Here is a 15838-nt window from a genome sequence, read left to right as displayed (position 1 = left end):
GAGAACCGAAGATCATCTTTAAAACAAAATATTTCCTCCTGACGTGGACAAAATCCATAACTTAATAAGGTCACGGTCTTATGTGATAAATCATAATTCTTCCTACTATACATATAGTAGTTAACATTTTTATTAAAGAAGAAAGAGTTGTTCATCATGAGAATTTTGCTTCAGCCTTCAATTTTATTTCTTTTACATATTTTACTCCGAAATCTCATTTGTAACTTATCTTATTGGCATCCAATGTGTATATTTATGATATTCACCTGGGACGTCAAATGAACTAATTTTGTTAACATTTTGAATTATTATAATTCAGATAGTAAAATGTACACAAAAATGTACTGGAAAGATGGATAAGTGAAATAAAATAAAACCAATGTATAAAACAAATTAATAAAAATATGCTGAAATATTATATTCATTAGATAAAATCTAAACCAAAAATTCAAGGTTGGGTAGTCAACACTGCACAGTACCTCTTTTGAACTTGTCAATGATAGATCAATTTGCCTCTCTTTTAAACTTGACAAATGTTGGGTTGATTTAAATTTTAAATAATAAATATTTTAACATGTTCATTATGGTAAATAAGATTATATATAAATTTTATTTATGGTAAAAGAATATTTCAACTTAATTTTAGGGATACGTTCATTAGATATAATTTTTTTCTTGAAATATATTCAATGTCAAAGATACACGTTAACATGTTCTAAAATTTAAGTTTATTTATATCAGTAATATGTTATATTGTAATTAGTTTAAATGTCGTACTAAAGAAAAGTAATCTGTATAGAAGTACATACAACGGATCAGTTCAATTAATCTGTATTTATAGAACTAAACTAAGCCAATAATTATATGCATATTTGAGATTGAATTTTATAAATTCAGCTCAATAGCAGTTGAACTTCAATACAATTGTTATTAAAACTATCTTATTTATGTTATTAGTTTACTTGGATGAAAATCCCTCAGTGATAAAAGCCTATACCTTAAAATATAAACGGTAATCTTTAATTTTTTTAATATAAGATTTACATGAAGAGGTAGTGATATAAGAATAACCAAGCACCAAATATTATTCCTCATAGGAAATCCTGAAGTTGTTCAACCTTAGGTATATAGTTTTCAAATTATTTTTCAATGCAATGAAACTTAAAATAAACAGAAATAATCAAGACATGCAAACATGAAGCAAAAACAGGTAGAATATAAGATAATAAAAAGAATTATCTATTGAAATTAAATATAAAAAAAACTACATAGAATCAAGGTTTGTTATATTTAATCACAATGAATAGGAGACTAGCTACTTCAAAATATTTGAAAAAAATGAATAAAAAATATAAAGCTTGACGTTGAAAGTTCATTTAATGCTCTCCAAAGGCTTTTTCGTCTTAGAAAATTTTCCTCTGTATCATATGTATACAAATTAGTTTCTTTCATTGAATTTGAAGTCTCTTTGGGTAAAAATGACAAGGTAAGTTTGAAGTTTTTGAGGAATTTTGCTCAATCACATCAACATCTTGCAATCCAAAAGTTGAAGTTCTCTGTTTTACGTGTTCAATTGAATAAGCGAGACCTCCTACAAATGACTTCTTTCTTCTTAAGTTCTCAAGCTTCTATATTTTATTAAAAACCTGGAAATATTACTAATAGTTCATTTAACTGTGAACATATATATAGTATAAAAATTAAAAAAAAAACTAATAGTACTTCATCGGATAAATATGATTATATATATATATATATATATATATATATATATATATATATATTAAAAGTACGATAATATAAGTAATGAGTGCGCTTATCACATGTCAATTAACATACAAAACATTATTCAAAATATGTATATAAACTATGACAACTGAACAAAAGTAAATTTTGTATGAGAAATAAAAAAATGGACAAAGTTATTGGAGACCAAAAGCAAGAAACAATATATGATTTAATCATATTAATTATTAATGTATGACTTAATAAACATGTTACCACTTAACAAATGCAGACAAATGATAAAGATTAAACAAAAATAAAAAAATCATCGAGAGCTAGAACGGGAAATTCCTTTATTGAAGGGTCAAAGTAAAATATTTTCATTTATATTATAATTTAATCTCCTTATTCTCATAACTATTTTAAGCCCCACGATCATTTATTACTTGAAGGTGAGAGGTTGTGTACATTAATGAAGGGGTATTCAAATCTTCCTATCCTCAAGAATATCTTAAACTAAACATATTTCAACCGAATGAATTTAGAAATGCTTAGATATATATTTGACCATTAGCCATAAAATCCAAACGTGTTTTTGCATGACAACTAAGGCTTCATAAAAAAGATCACCTAAAAGATGAAATAAGTCTATGTCGTGGCCACCAAAATATAGAAGAAAAAACGCATGTCAGTGTCTTTATTTATACAACAACTGAATGAATAATAAATCACTTATAAATAAAATCTTTAACAAAAGAAGAAAATAAACAAATACTTATGTTCTTGTAAGAGTTTCTAACCTTAGTATAAAAGCTCTTCCGGAAACAATATTATATTTCATTTTTTAAGATATTTACATCATGTTGTATATATTATCGTCTGCATATCAAATAAGTGATTTATTTATTTATTTATTTATTTATTTTACTAAGAAACCTAAAGGTATCTCACATTGTATTTTTTTTATATATTTTATTTTCTAAACCAAACAAAAATTTAACTAAACAAATGGAAAAACTTAAGATAAACACGAAAGGAAAAATTGTAATAATAAACTTGTGGGTAGCTTTCAATTAATTATAAAAATTCAGACGCTCTAGAAGTAAAGATAGATTTCAGCAACAAAGCACATGACGTGGTTTTGGTTTTTGTTGTTGTATCTTTCTATTTCACACAAAGAAAACAATACAAAAACATACTCGTCAACAGCTCATTCAATTGCACTTATCGTGACGTTCTAGATTGCAACTTTCAAGTGCATCTCTGCAGATTATGCAGACCATCTTTCGGTCGCTACGGACAAAATCGATTCCAATTAACAAGGACAATTTTTTCTTCTTTTTTTTACAGGTCATTTATACATTATGAACTTTCAAATGTTTTCTGTAGCTGATTACCTCTCACATTTTGAAGAAAGAAAGTATCAGATAAATGAAAAGACTATTCATTGTAGTTGTATGTTTGTGTAGTTACGTTATCTCAAACTTCACACACGCATAAGAAAAAGAGACGATAAGCTATTATTTTTCATAAATTTCGGTGGGGTTGTTAATCCTAATTATGGTGGAAAGTTGTCTCCAAATTGATGACATGGGATTTTCAATGAAGTTGGATTTGACAGAAAGAACAACTTTTATATAATCTTTCATTGGTTCTACTTCTTCTACTGTAGACTCTGCCTTGCCTCAACAATGGTAGAAAATTATCAGTAAACCCATTTCTGTGACTAAAAACAGTACATGATATACAAATGTAACAAAAACCCTCAGAAAATAACAAACAGAAAAGGTATTTAGGACACCCCAATTAAAAAATTTATGATAAACAGATATTAGATATACAAAAAAAGCAGAACTTGATCAACTACTGAGTAATAAAATCCCAACACTTGCACACAGCAATCGAAAAACTAAAAGAAATACACGACGAGCACTGTATCAGACTGAAGCATAGAGATTTGGAACAAAAGAAAACCACTTGAAACCACAGCTACATTTGAGAGGCAAAGAGGGGCACCTGGGAAGCCAATGCCAAGTCCTCCTTGAAACCAAGTAATACAAGATCTCTGGCCAAGTGTAGCAGCAAATGCAGATCATCCCTTCATGCCAGAAGCAATAAACATGTTCATAGTTATGGTAGCACACAGCCACAAACTTCTTGCACATAAGATCAGGCAAACTTTGCACTTCCACCCAATTCCCATCTCCACCCAATTCCCACAACTTGATGCTCCTCGAGATTCCGTTGTTCCCAACCCCACCAACCAAATACAATTTACCCTCTCCGTCACTCACCAATCGAACAAAAGTGAGCTGACTCGGTAACCCCCCAATGGGTTTTTCCCACCTTCCACTCCCCAAATCAAATATCACCACAGAAAACGGTTCCGGGGTAGCAAAATATAAACCCCCTTTGAAAAGAACACCTTTTTGGTGATGATTGTCGCCGAGAACCGGACCAAAACCGTCAAACCGTTTCCAAGTTCGAACATTTGAGTCATAAACAAAGGCACAGTTTGTAGCAGCCTCTGAGCAGAGAACAAATATGGTGTACCCTGTGGGTGTTGTGACAAAAGTGAGATGCTCCAAGTGAAGAGACAAACTTGGGTACTGAATCTTTCTAGAAGACTTGGCCAGAAGGTTGCACACTATCAAGGAGCATGATAGCGAATCAGATAGGCAGAAGAGACCACCCGAGGAGACAAGCGTGGTGAGGGAAGGGAAACATTGCAGTGAAGAATCAGAGAGCGAGAGAGAGATGTTGCGCCACGTGCCGAGTGTGCAATCATAGAGAGGGAAGTGGCGGTGGAATTGAGGGTGTGAGAGTAAGAGAAAGGAAGAGAAGGGTGAAGAAGAAGATGAAGAAGAAGAAGAAGAAGAAGAGGAAGAAGGAGAAGAGTGTTTGGAAACGAAGGAGGGAGAGAATATGAGAGGCCAGAAACCTTTGCAAGTGGATCTGAGATTCAAGAAGGTTTTGAGAGGAAGAAAGGAGAGGATGTATTCAAGGATTTCAGGTGGCAATTTGCTCCAAATTTTGGGATCCATTGGAGGTGCTGATGACCTTGGAGTGGCAGGGGAATGGGACATGATCATGTGTGTGTTCCTCTTCATCGGAGTTTACGAGATGTTGTGAACTTGGTATGTTTGGTTTTCATGGAATTTTTCAGCTGAAAACAAAGGTTGAAAAAGCTTTGGAAATTGGAATTGACTCAATTTTTTATTTTAGGTTGCAGAAGGCTGAAGTTCTGCATCCTTTGCCCATAGAAAGTGACTACAAAACTGAACATTGACAGAAACGAGAAGCAATAAAGCATTGACTTGACTGGCTTGTGTTTAGAACATGGAACAAGAAAATGGAAAAGTGCCTAATTATATTCTTTATTTTCTAAGAGATTTTACAGTTGATGGAAGAATCACGAATACCCATAAATAATATTTATACTCATCAACAACATTCCCTTCTGTTGCGCAACTTCGTCATTTATTGCTTCAATGAGTATGCTTTTTTTCATATCAAAATTTTTATACATGTAATCCTCCATTTATTCCAGTTCACTTTTTGAACTAAAAGTTGCTTTTGTTTTCAAAATTTTAAAAAACATTAATTGCACTTCTACTTAATGTATATTTATCTTGCATCTCATTTTTAATTAATTTATATATATAGCATAAAAATAACAAAAAATGTACCTTCGTTATATAATAGAATTAAATATTTTTTTATTAAGAAATATATTTTAAACTATTATAATTTAATTTTTAATAGAATTAAACTTATTTTAAACTATTATAATTTAATAGAATCATAAGTAGTTTATTGTTGTAGCTCTTTGAATTGATAGAGTACGTCCTAATTGATACAAGAACAAATATCACTACAATTGAAAGCATCAGTACTAAGCATAGCTAAAAATGATGATTCATTATTTATAATTTGTTGAATTGAATAATTACTACTTGAATGAATGTTATAACTAACAATCAAACAACAATCATTTTTACTGAAGAATGTAATTACTCAAACGTCACAATTCAATTATAACTTAAGCCATATTGCTTTTGTTTGTCATTAATATAACCAACAATATATTTGCTTTTACTTTACATGACTTATATTTATTATCTTTATTAAGATATATGTAAGTTATTTTTATCTTTATATTGGAATGAATTATTTAGTGTTGGATACAAAGACCAACAATGTCGGAGACATTGAGCACAAAAAGTGTAGTACTCCCTTTTTCAAAATAGTATTTCATACGTAAAATGATATCTTCAGGATTCAAACTTTGGACCACTTGGTTAAGAACATAAGATAATTACATTAATATAACTAAGATTTTTTCGAATTATATTTATATTTGTACAGTATAACCGATAATTATTAATCAATAAACAGTGATTCGTGATAAAAAAGATAAGTTACACATTAATTATTATTTATTATCTTACAATTTGTAAGAGCATGTATGTAAGAGCAACTGACTCCTTAAACAATACTTTTATTTTTGTTTTTTTATTCTCACTTTTACATTAACAATTCTTACCTTCATTCCTTACAAGAGAGCTTATATTGTTTTCCAAAAATTTAAGAAGCCCATATGTAATATAAAAAACTATAATTTTTATATTTTTAAAACTAAAAGACAATTTAAAAAATATATAAATGTAATTCCCAAAAAATTTCACATAATCTACTCTAACTAAAATACTTAGACTGATAAATAATGTATAATAATTGTGCCATTTTAGTCAATTGCAAATACTTTTCTAAACCATACATTTGTATGCATTAATAATCAATCTTATATAAGTCAAATAATTTATGGATTAAGGAGAAAAAAGAAACAATTAGAAATGCAATTAGTCAAGAGCATATTTAAAACTGAAAAAAGAAATGTGAAAAAAAAATATATTTCTAATGCTAACTATTCCAAGAAAAAAGTACTAGCTGTGTTATAGAGATTTAATTGTATTTAGTGCGTTTAGTTATAGCAATTTGCTATTTTATTCTTCGTGCTCACTTCTATTAATTGAATCTTCAAACGATCATAAATAAATACATGTGATTTTAACCTTTTTCATTTTAATTTCTTTAGGCTTACAAAGACATTATAAGTCAACAATAAATTATAATTAACAGTAAAGCTAAATAAGACCGTTATAATATATGAAGATGAAAACAAAATTAACATATAAAAAATAATCAAATATGCATATTTTTCCACACATGTCTTTTTTAAAGGAAAAAGTTTCATTAACACTTAATCTCTTCCTATTTAACACCTAATAAAAAAACCTTCACTCTATTTAGTTGGGTTGAAAAGTTACCTATAGAGAAGGTGATTTACCGTTGAAGTCAACAAAAATTCAGCGCAATAAATATGTGTTAAATGTAACAAATCTATTAAAATACCTATTTATAAATTTCGAAATGAATTTAAGATTAACACTAATCTAATTATGGTATAACTGTTAATTTGACCTAACTAACTGAGTTTTATTTCAACTCGATATATTTTTCTCTTTTTATTTCTGACATGGTCATGACACATTGTTCTGTCTACTTCCTCATATAGCATATTAGCTCTAATATTAATTTTAAGAAACACTTTTAAAAAATATATGTATTAATCAATTTTAAATTTTCTCTTTTTAAATCACAAACATACTTTATTCTTGAACTTTTTTGGGTGCTGTGCTAGGTAATCAACCACTCGTACTAAAGTGATATCCTTAGAATTTTTGCAATATAAAATGGAATATATATTTAACGTTGTATATGTTTGAGCTTTCGGTAGATTCCATGCATGAAATATAGTAATTCTATACACAAAATTTTGTACGTGCTCCAATAACAAAGAATGGACAATATACTAATTTAACAAAGCTCACACTTTTTAACAGTGGAAAGTATGAAAGGAGTAGAAAAGATAATTGAAAGAATATTGAAAAAGTCAATATTCTTTACTAAGAAAAATTGTATGTTGCATTAGGTAATCAAACCGACATCCCAAGACTTCGAAATTTGAACGGAATATGTTAAAGTTGTATGTCTAAGCTTTCGGTAGAAGTTAACATGAAATTAAACCTTTTCAATTTCTCATTACAAGAAATGAGTTATTCTGTGATTAATGTAACTGAAATAATTTAGTCTAATAATCTTAGTAGCTAAATTTTGATAGTTAAATTGATAGCTAAATAAATGAAAACAAAAATACTGTCTTTTAGGATTGAATTAGTGATAAAAAAATTATTTTAACGACCGAAAAGTTTTCGGTAACACGAAACTTTTGTTATTTTTTACAGCTGAAATAATATAAAAGTAATTATTTTAGCAATCGAAATTAACATGAAATTGAGCTTCGTATTTAAAAAGATTAAATATATTTATAATTATTAAATTTCGAGAAAATTAGAATTTGTTTTATTTTAAACTTCAATATTGAAATTTAAAAGATAATAGATATAATTCTTTTAGCCGTTAATTTTTTTTACACATTAAACAATTTTTTATATTGATATTTAAGTTACAACGTCTCAAATGATAAATGATATATATAATTTAAACGTGATTAAAACGTTGTTTAACGGATAAAAAAAGTATACAATAAAATATAATTGAGATTGTTATATTTATTTATTTTTAAAGTTTATGAATGAAAATATATTGAATAAATTTTAATTTCACATCAAAATTTAAAGATTAAAAATATATTTTATTATATTTAAAAGTAGTATAGACTAATTATTTCATAGTAAACTCTAATGGTGATTAGTTGTTGAAGTTCAAATCTCTGAATTTCAACGTAATCTTTGGGGTTTTATTTGCAAGGCATCTTTTTGGTGACAGTTCATTGAATACAAAAGGTAAAATCAACTTGATGGTAAGAAGATACTGATTCTCCATTGGAATGGAAGCCTTTAACTACAGACTTTTCTTTCATCTTCAACATAACCAAACTTATAACTCATTCAGCAAGGAAGACACAGAAAACTAAAGAAGGAGAAAAATCAGATTGATTATTATATGCAGAAGATGGAGGGCATGATGAAAAGATGGTCCTTCAAGAGGCTGAGAAAGGAATCAATGAGGAAGATGAAGCTTCTGATGTCTGCATTCAAGTTGAAGAAGCTTTATTTGCCACTCTCCTTCATGGACTGCGTCATTTTTAAGATTGTTTTTGCGTTTGAGACTCTTATGTTGCTCTTCATGCTTTCTTCTTTCTACCTCTGTTGCGGCTGCACCTTCTAGTATATTGTTCCGTCAATCACCATACAAGCATTTTTTTTTTAATACTTCTTGGTTAGATTCTCCCTCAATGTAAAAAATACAGAGAATTGTACCAGCTTGAGTTGTAAACTACGCCTAATACATAGTAACTACATGCAATGATATTAACTTTTTTCTGTAATAAGTGTTGAACAATAATTAATGGTTAGCTTCATGCAATGATGAAATCTAGTCATAATTATTAAAACATGTTTACAAAATCATAAAATCTGTAATCATTTATAGATTATACTTTAGTCTATATGAGATTTCTAATAATAGTTTGAATTATTATCACTTGGAAGTTGGTTCAAATGTCAGCAAAGAAAGTAGACAAACAGGTTTGCTTAGAGTGAGATCATAATAAGTTGATCGTACGGTGGAACTCGAAGAGCCATGGATGCAAGTGAGCAAGTTTCTTAGTCTGTGCATGTAAAGTAGGATTGTGAGAGAGAAGCACAACACTAAAATGATGACATAGTAGCATATGGTAGAATAGGGAACTTAGTGAGCAAAATTGGATCCACTTCACTTGTTAAATGGTGGTGGTCATGTTAAGGTAATTTTGGAGTGAGTTGTAATTTATATAATGATATACTATTGGATCATTTCTTCTGGTGTAATTTTTAATTATACAATTTTATCTTTTAATAAATAAAAATAGTTTATTTATTTAATAAAAAAATGATTTTTTTAAATAACTATAACATGTTTCTTTTAACATCATTCTTTCAAAGTTGTATGTATTTTTAACTTATTTTGTTTTAATAATTTTCCTACAATATGATATATATTTTTGAATTTATACTATTTTGATAAAAATAAAAATATAAATACATATCTATGGAAGTGCATATGTTATCGTAGTTTCACTAACTTCTTTGACATCAATTTAGAATGCTATATTTTAGGATGATATCTTCACATTCCATGATAAATAAAAAATCATTCAACAGCTAATTATATTGTAATTATATATTTTTTAAATTAAATTATTAATATGTGATATTTTTAAAATAAAATTGTCAAGTAGATGTTAATTTACAGGGTGTAAAAATTCTCTTTTCTTTTTTTCCCTTTTTACTTTTTAGATTGTTAATTGAAAGTTCGTTATTTAAATGTAATGTGACATATTAGAACATAAAATAAGTAAAGGAAAAAAAATATTAAAATTCAGAAAACAATAAATTAGATCCAATACAGCACGACAACTAGTTATCAAGTAATCAAGGACTATTATTGTTTATAAATTTGATACTTACTTTAGTTTTTGAATTTATGGAAAATATTAACAAAGCACAAACTATATCAGACAAATTAGATGATACAATAAAACTATCTAATAATTTATTCTGAGATATTTTTACATTTTAGAGCACATTAATGATTATATAAAGAGTGTTACTTTCTGCACCTCACTCATCTTAGCCAGCACCTTTCAATAGACATTTTTGTCCTTCATTTATTAAAGTCTAAAAAAAGTTTAATGATGTTCCAACCACCACCAACCTTTAACCCTGTTCAATAAACCCCTACATGCACCCCCTTCCCATTTCTCCATTGTTCCATTTCTTTGCTGTTTCATTGAGTTTTTTTTTCTTGTGAGAGGTTGTATTCTAAAGGTGGTGATTGTGATCGATTGGTGGTGACCGTGCTGTGGTTAGGCATCTACAAGGTTAGTAGATATAATGTAAATACCCTTAACCGGCGTTGAAACATCAATTAAGAGTGCATTGGTGTTCGAACGCCAGTTATGTAGTGTCGCAATTCGAAGTTTGGCAGGTACACTTTGAAGTTTGACAGTCCTCCACCGAACTTCGATTGTGTAGTTTGCGCTATGTAATGAGTTATTTTATTTTTTTTATATATTCTGCAGTTTTTTATTTTTTTAATGTTTTTATATTTGTTTATTTAAATTGTAATATTTATGTGTTAATCATATTTTTTTAATTTTTTTGTTTTTTAATTTTTTTGTTATTTATGATATATTAGTTAATTTTGTAGACATTATTTTTTATATAGTAGTTAATTTGTTGTTGTTATTAAATATTTTATATTTGTTATGAAGTTTTTATTTTGTTATACGTGTTAATGAAATTTAATTTAATTTTGAATAAGTTTTTTGTTTTTTTATTTAGTATTTAGTTTATAATATTTTATGTTATTTTTTATTTAGGCTTAATAGCCTCTTTTGTCCCTAGTTGTGTTCGGTTGTGTCAATTTGGCTCCTGATTTTAAAAAAGTGTTTAATTGGTCCTGATTTAGTAAATTTTGTGTCAACATTGTCCCTTTCGTTAAAACACACTAACGGTGTTAATAGACTGATGATAGGACAATATGAATTGGTAACTTGTCAATTTTAAGTTGTGTGCGTGGTAATGTGGTAAGCAATGAGAGGTTGAGGTGGATTTTACATAGAGTTTTAGAATTTAGGGAAAAATTGAGTTAGGGCACAGGGTACCGGTCCACCTTCTTTGGCGACGCTGATTTCCTGGTCTCGCTGACCAACGACCGGAGAATCGCCTCATCGGAATTCCTACAACCAAATTTTTAGTCAAAATTCACAAAAAAAAAATATGGTCAAAATAGGGAAATTAAAAACCAAAACAAATTAAAAACGGTTACACCCACAAATTACACACCTATCCTTCTGATTCCACCGTTGAGCCTCGTTGAGATCTGAGGGTCCTTCATCCTCACACATCTCAACCGCTTGTGCCCCACTACAAGAAAAACTCTGGCTCAAAACCCTTGCACCTTGCTTCCTCTCTTCGGTCTCCAACACGTCACCACACTTTAAGCTTAAAAATGACACGTTACCACTGTGTACTACCATGTCATCAATCAATTAATTTCGTTTCTCTCTTTTTTACAGAAGGGACGACATTAACACAAAATTTACTAAGTTAGGACTAAGTTGACACTTTTTTAAAACCAGTGACCAAATTGACACAATTGAGTATAACCGGGGACAAATAAGATATTAAGCCTTATATTTATTATATACATTTTTTGTGTTAATTTTGTAATTTTTTATTTAATTTAAAATATTTGATGTATTGGTTAATTATTTAGGTGTTATTTTTTACTTAGTAATTAATTGGTTTAATCCTTTTCGACATCCCTATTTGTGTAGGAATGTCTCAGATAGGTCCTCGTTTTCTAAAGTGTATCAAAATGATCCTTAATTTTGAAAATTGAAATCAATTGAGACCTTCCCGTTAAGTTGACTGGACGACGTTAAAAAAATTGATGAGTGGGATGCTGAGATGACCAAATGGTACTGACGTGGCACAGTACTGTTGTTGACATGGCTTAATGGTGAGTTTTTTATATTTAAAAAAGTTCAATTTGTAAATTAAAACGCAACGTTTTGATTTTTAACATAAACAACGAACGTTTTATTAGAAGGAGGAATCCCTAAATTGAAGAGGGTTGTCTTTTGTGGTTCCAATTTGGGGGACAATAGGGTATATCAGTGTTATTTGGTGACTAAATAGGTATCGTTTCTAGATTTGCGAGTGATCTATCGGTGGTATTTCGGTAGAATCAAGAAGGTGTTGGCGGTGAAGCACGTGGAAAGCAGTGGCGAAAGTGTTCGAAGTGAACCACGTGTTTAGGTTAGTAAATGTGCTTTTGATTGAATTTTGTGATGATTTTGTCCTTTATGGTTGTCGTACACTGTTGTATGTTGTATATTGTTTCGTTTTCGATTGCAATGTGGTCCCTCGTTATTAAAGCGTTGTTTGATTGTCTTTTTCAGTGGGTTGTGGTTTGTATATATTGTTAATGCTTTTTTTTGTGGTCGGTTGCAATGTGGTCCCCCATTGTTAAAGTCTTTTCTTACTTTATAGGTTAAAATATAATTGTTGTGTTGTACGTAATGGAAGGAAATTTTGAAGTTGTTTTTCACCATGGTGGGAAGTTCATAAATGAAGGAAAACTTAAGTATGAGGGGGAGAGTACGAGTTTATCCTTTGACCCAGACATGTGGAGCTATTTCCTTGTAGTCAGTATAGTAAAAGGTCTAGGTTATGATGGGTTTAAGGAGTTGTTGTACTGCGTTGGTGGTGGTTCTGTTTTGGAAAATAGGTTGGAACCTTTGTTGGATGACATAGGAGCCATGCACATGATTACCTTAGTCAGGCTTAATGGTGAGGTTCATCTATTTGTTGTTCACAATGTCTCTGAACCTGAGGTGATACATATGTTAGAATATATTCCTCAAAATACAGATGAAGTAGAAGTTGAACCTGTAGGTATGGTTATGGGTGAAGGTGAAGAGGAAGTTGGGGGTATGGTTGTTGAACCTGTTTTAGAAGAAAGAATTGAGGCTGATGATGTTGTTGAAGGAGAAATTGAAACAGAGGTTGGTGGGGGTGAATGTGAACAACATAGTGAAAGACAATTTAAGGTGGCTGTTAATGAAGGTGAGAGAGGACAGTGTGATGGAATCAATGAAACTATTGTGGTTTCAGAAGAAAGAGTTGAGGCTGATGATGTTCACATTAAATTGTCTTTCACTATGTTGTTCACATTCACCCCCACCAACCTCTGTTTCAATTTCTCCTTCAACAACATCATCAGCCTCAATTCTTTCTTCTAAAACAGGTTCAACAACCATACCCCCAACTTCCTCTTCACCTTCACCCATAACCATATCTACAGGTTCAACTTCTACTTCATCTGTATTTTGAGGAATATATTCTAACATATGTATCACCCCAGGTTCAGAGACATTGTGAACAACAAATAGATGAACCTCACCATTAAGTCTGGCTAAGGTAATCATGTGCATGGCTCCTATGTCATCCAACAAAGGTTCCAACCTATTTTCCAAAACAGAACCACCACCAACGCAGTACAACAACTCCTTAAACCCATCATAACCTAGACCTTTTACTACACTGACTACAAGGAAATAGCTCCACATGTCTGGGTCAAAGGATAAACTTGTACTCTCCCCCTCATACTTAAGTTTTCCTTCATTTATGAACTTCCCACCATGGTGAAAAACAACTTCAAAATTTCCTTCCATTACGTACAACACAACAATTATATTTTAACCTATAAAGTAAGAAAAGACTTTAACAATGGGGGACCACATTGCAACCGACCACAAAAAAAAGCATTAACAATATATACAAACCACAACCCACTGAAAGAGACAATCAAACAACGCTTTAATAACGAGGGACCACATTGCAATCGAAAACGAAACAATATACAACATACAACAGTGTACGACAACCATAAAGGACAAAATCATCACAAAATTCAATCAAAAGCACATTTACTAACCTAAACACGTGGTTCACTTCGAACACTTTCGCCACTGCTTTCCACGTGCTTCACCGCCAACACCTTCTTGATTCTACCGAAATACCACCGATAGATCACTCGCAAATCTAGAAACGATACCTATTTAGTCACCAACTACACCAAATAACACTGATATACCCTATTGTCCCCCAAATTGGAACCACAAAAGACAACCCTCGACAAAACCCTCTTCAATTTAGGGATTCCTCCTTCTAATAAAACGTTCGTTGTTTATGTTAAAAATCAAAACGTTGCGTTTTGATTTACAAATTTAACTTTTTTAAATATAAAAAACCCACCATTAAGCCATGTCAACAACAGTACTGTGCCACGTCAGTACCATTTGGTCATCTCAGCATCCCACTCATCAATTTTTTTAACGTCGTTCAGCCAACTTAACGGGAAGGTCTCAATTGATTTCAATTTTCAAAATTAAGGACCATTTTGATACACTTTAGAAAACGAGGACCTATCTGAGACATTCCTACACAAATAGGGATGCCGAAAAGGATTAAACCTTAAGTTATTTTTAATGTTTTATGTGTTAATGATTTGAAGTTTTATTTAATTTTGAATAAGTTTTTTTATTTAGTATTTACTTTAGAATATATTTTGTTACTTTGTATTTACTTTAGAATATATTTTGTTACTTTGTATTTACTTTAGAATATATTTTGTTACTTTGTATTTACTTTAGAATATATTTTGTTACTTTGTATTTATTGTATACATTTTTTTAAGTACTGATTTTTTAAACTTTTGATTTAATTCATAAGATTTTTATATTTGGTAATTTTTATTTAAATTTTAAAATATTTTCTTATTTCTTATTTATTACTTTATTTGTAATAATAGTTTTAGAATTTAATTGATAATATGTTAAATTTTTGTAATTATAATATCATTGATATTATCATTTTTATTTAATTGATAATTTTAATTGTAATGTTTATATAAAGTTGAATATTTTATGTGATTTTTTGTAGTTAAATCCTAATATTGTAATGTTTATTATAGGTTGTATTTAATTTTATAAGATGGATAACTATCTATTTCTCGATTCTCAAATAAATTATGGTTTTATATCGAAATTTTCTTCTTTTCTAAATGAAGTGGGTGAGGGAGATTACACAAATAAATTTTCTGTTGATCAAATCTTTCCATCACACGTCGATTTAATTGAATGAGTTTGAAAGATAGCATTCAATATTGGATTTGTTGTCCTGATTATAAAATCTGACACAACAATTGGTGAAACTGGAAGAAAGACATTCATTTTGTTAGGCTGTGAAAGTGGGAAGTATAAGACAAATGTTCAGCCTAGTGTATCTGACACAAGAAAATGTGAGTGTTTGTGTAGGTTGACAAATAAACCTAAAAGACAGGATTGAGTGTTAAAGGTTATATGCGGCTATCACAACCATGAATTAGCATAGACTTTGGTTGGTCATCCTTTCGCGAGGGGGCTAAATGCTGCTGAACAGTCAATTCTTGTTAACATGACTAAGAGTCAAATAGA

The 15838-nt window shown here is 29.9% G+C and overlaps 1 pseudogene; it reads right to left on the bottom strand.

Annotated features, from left to right (window-relative positions):
* Window positions 1–3498: 3498 nt before the first annotated feature.
* LOC124831271 (F-box/kelch-repeat protein At5g43190 pseudogene) lies at window positions 3499–5195 on the bottom strand (annotated as a pseudogene).
* Between the last annotated feature and the right edge of the window lie 10643 nt (window positions 5196–15838).

This window comes from Vigna umbellata, chromosome 1 (genome assembly GCF_029865625.1).
Source record: "Vigna umbellata cultivar VRB3 chromosome 1, Vumbellata_1.0, whole genome shotgun sequence".
Lineage (NCBI taxonomy): Eukaryota > Viridiplantae > Streptophyta > Magnoliopsida > Fabales > Fabaceae > Vigna > Vigna umbellata.
This window is presented reverse-complemented; position numbering and strand designations above follow the sequence as displayed.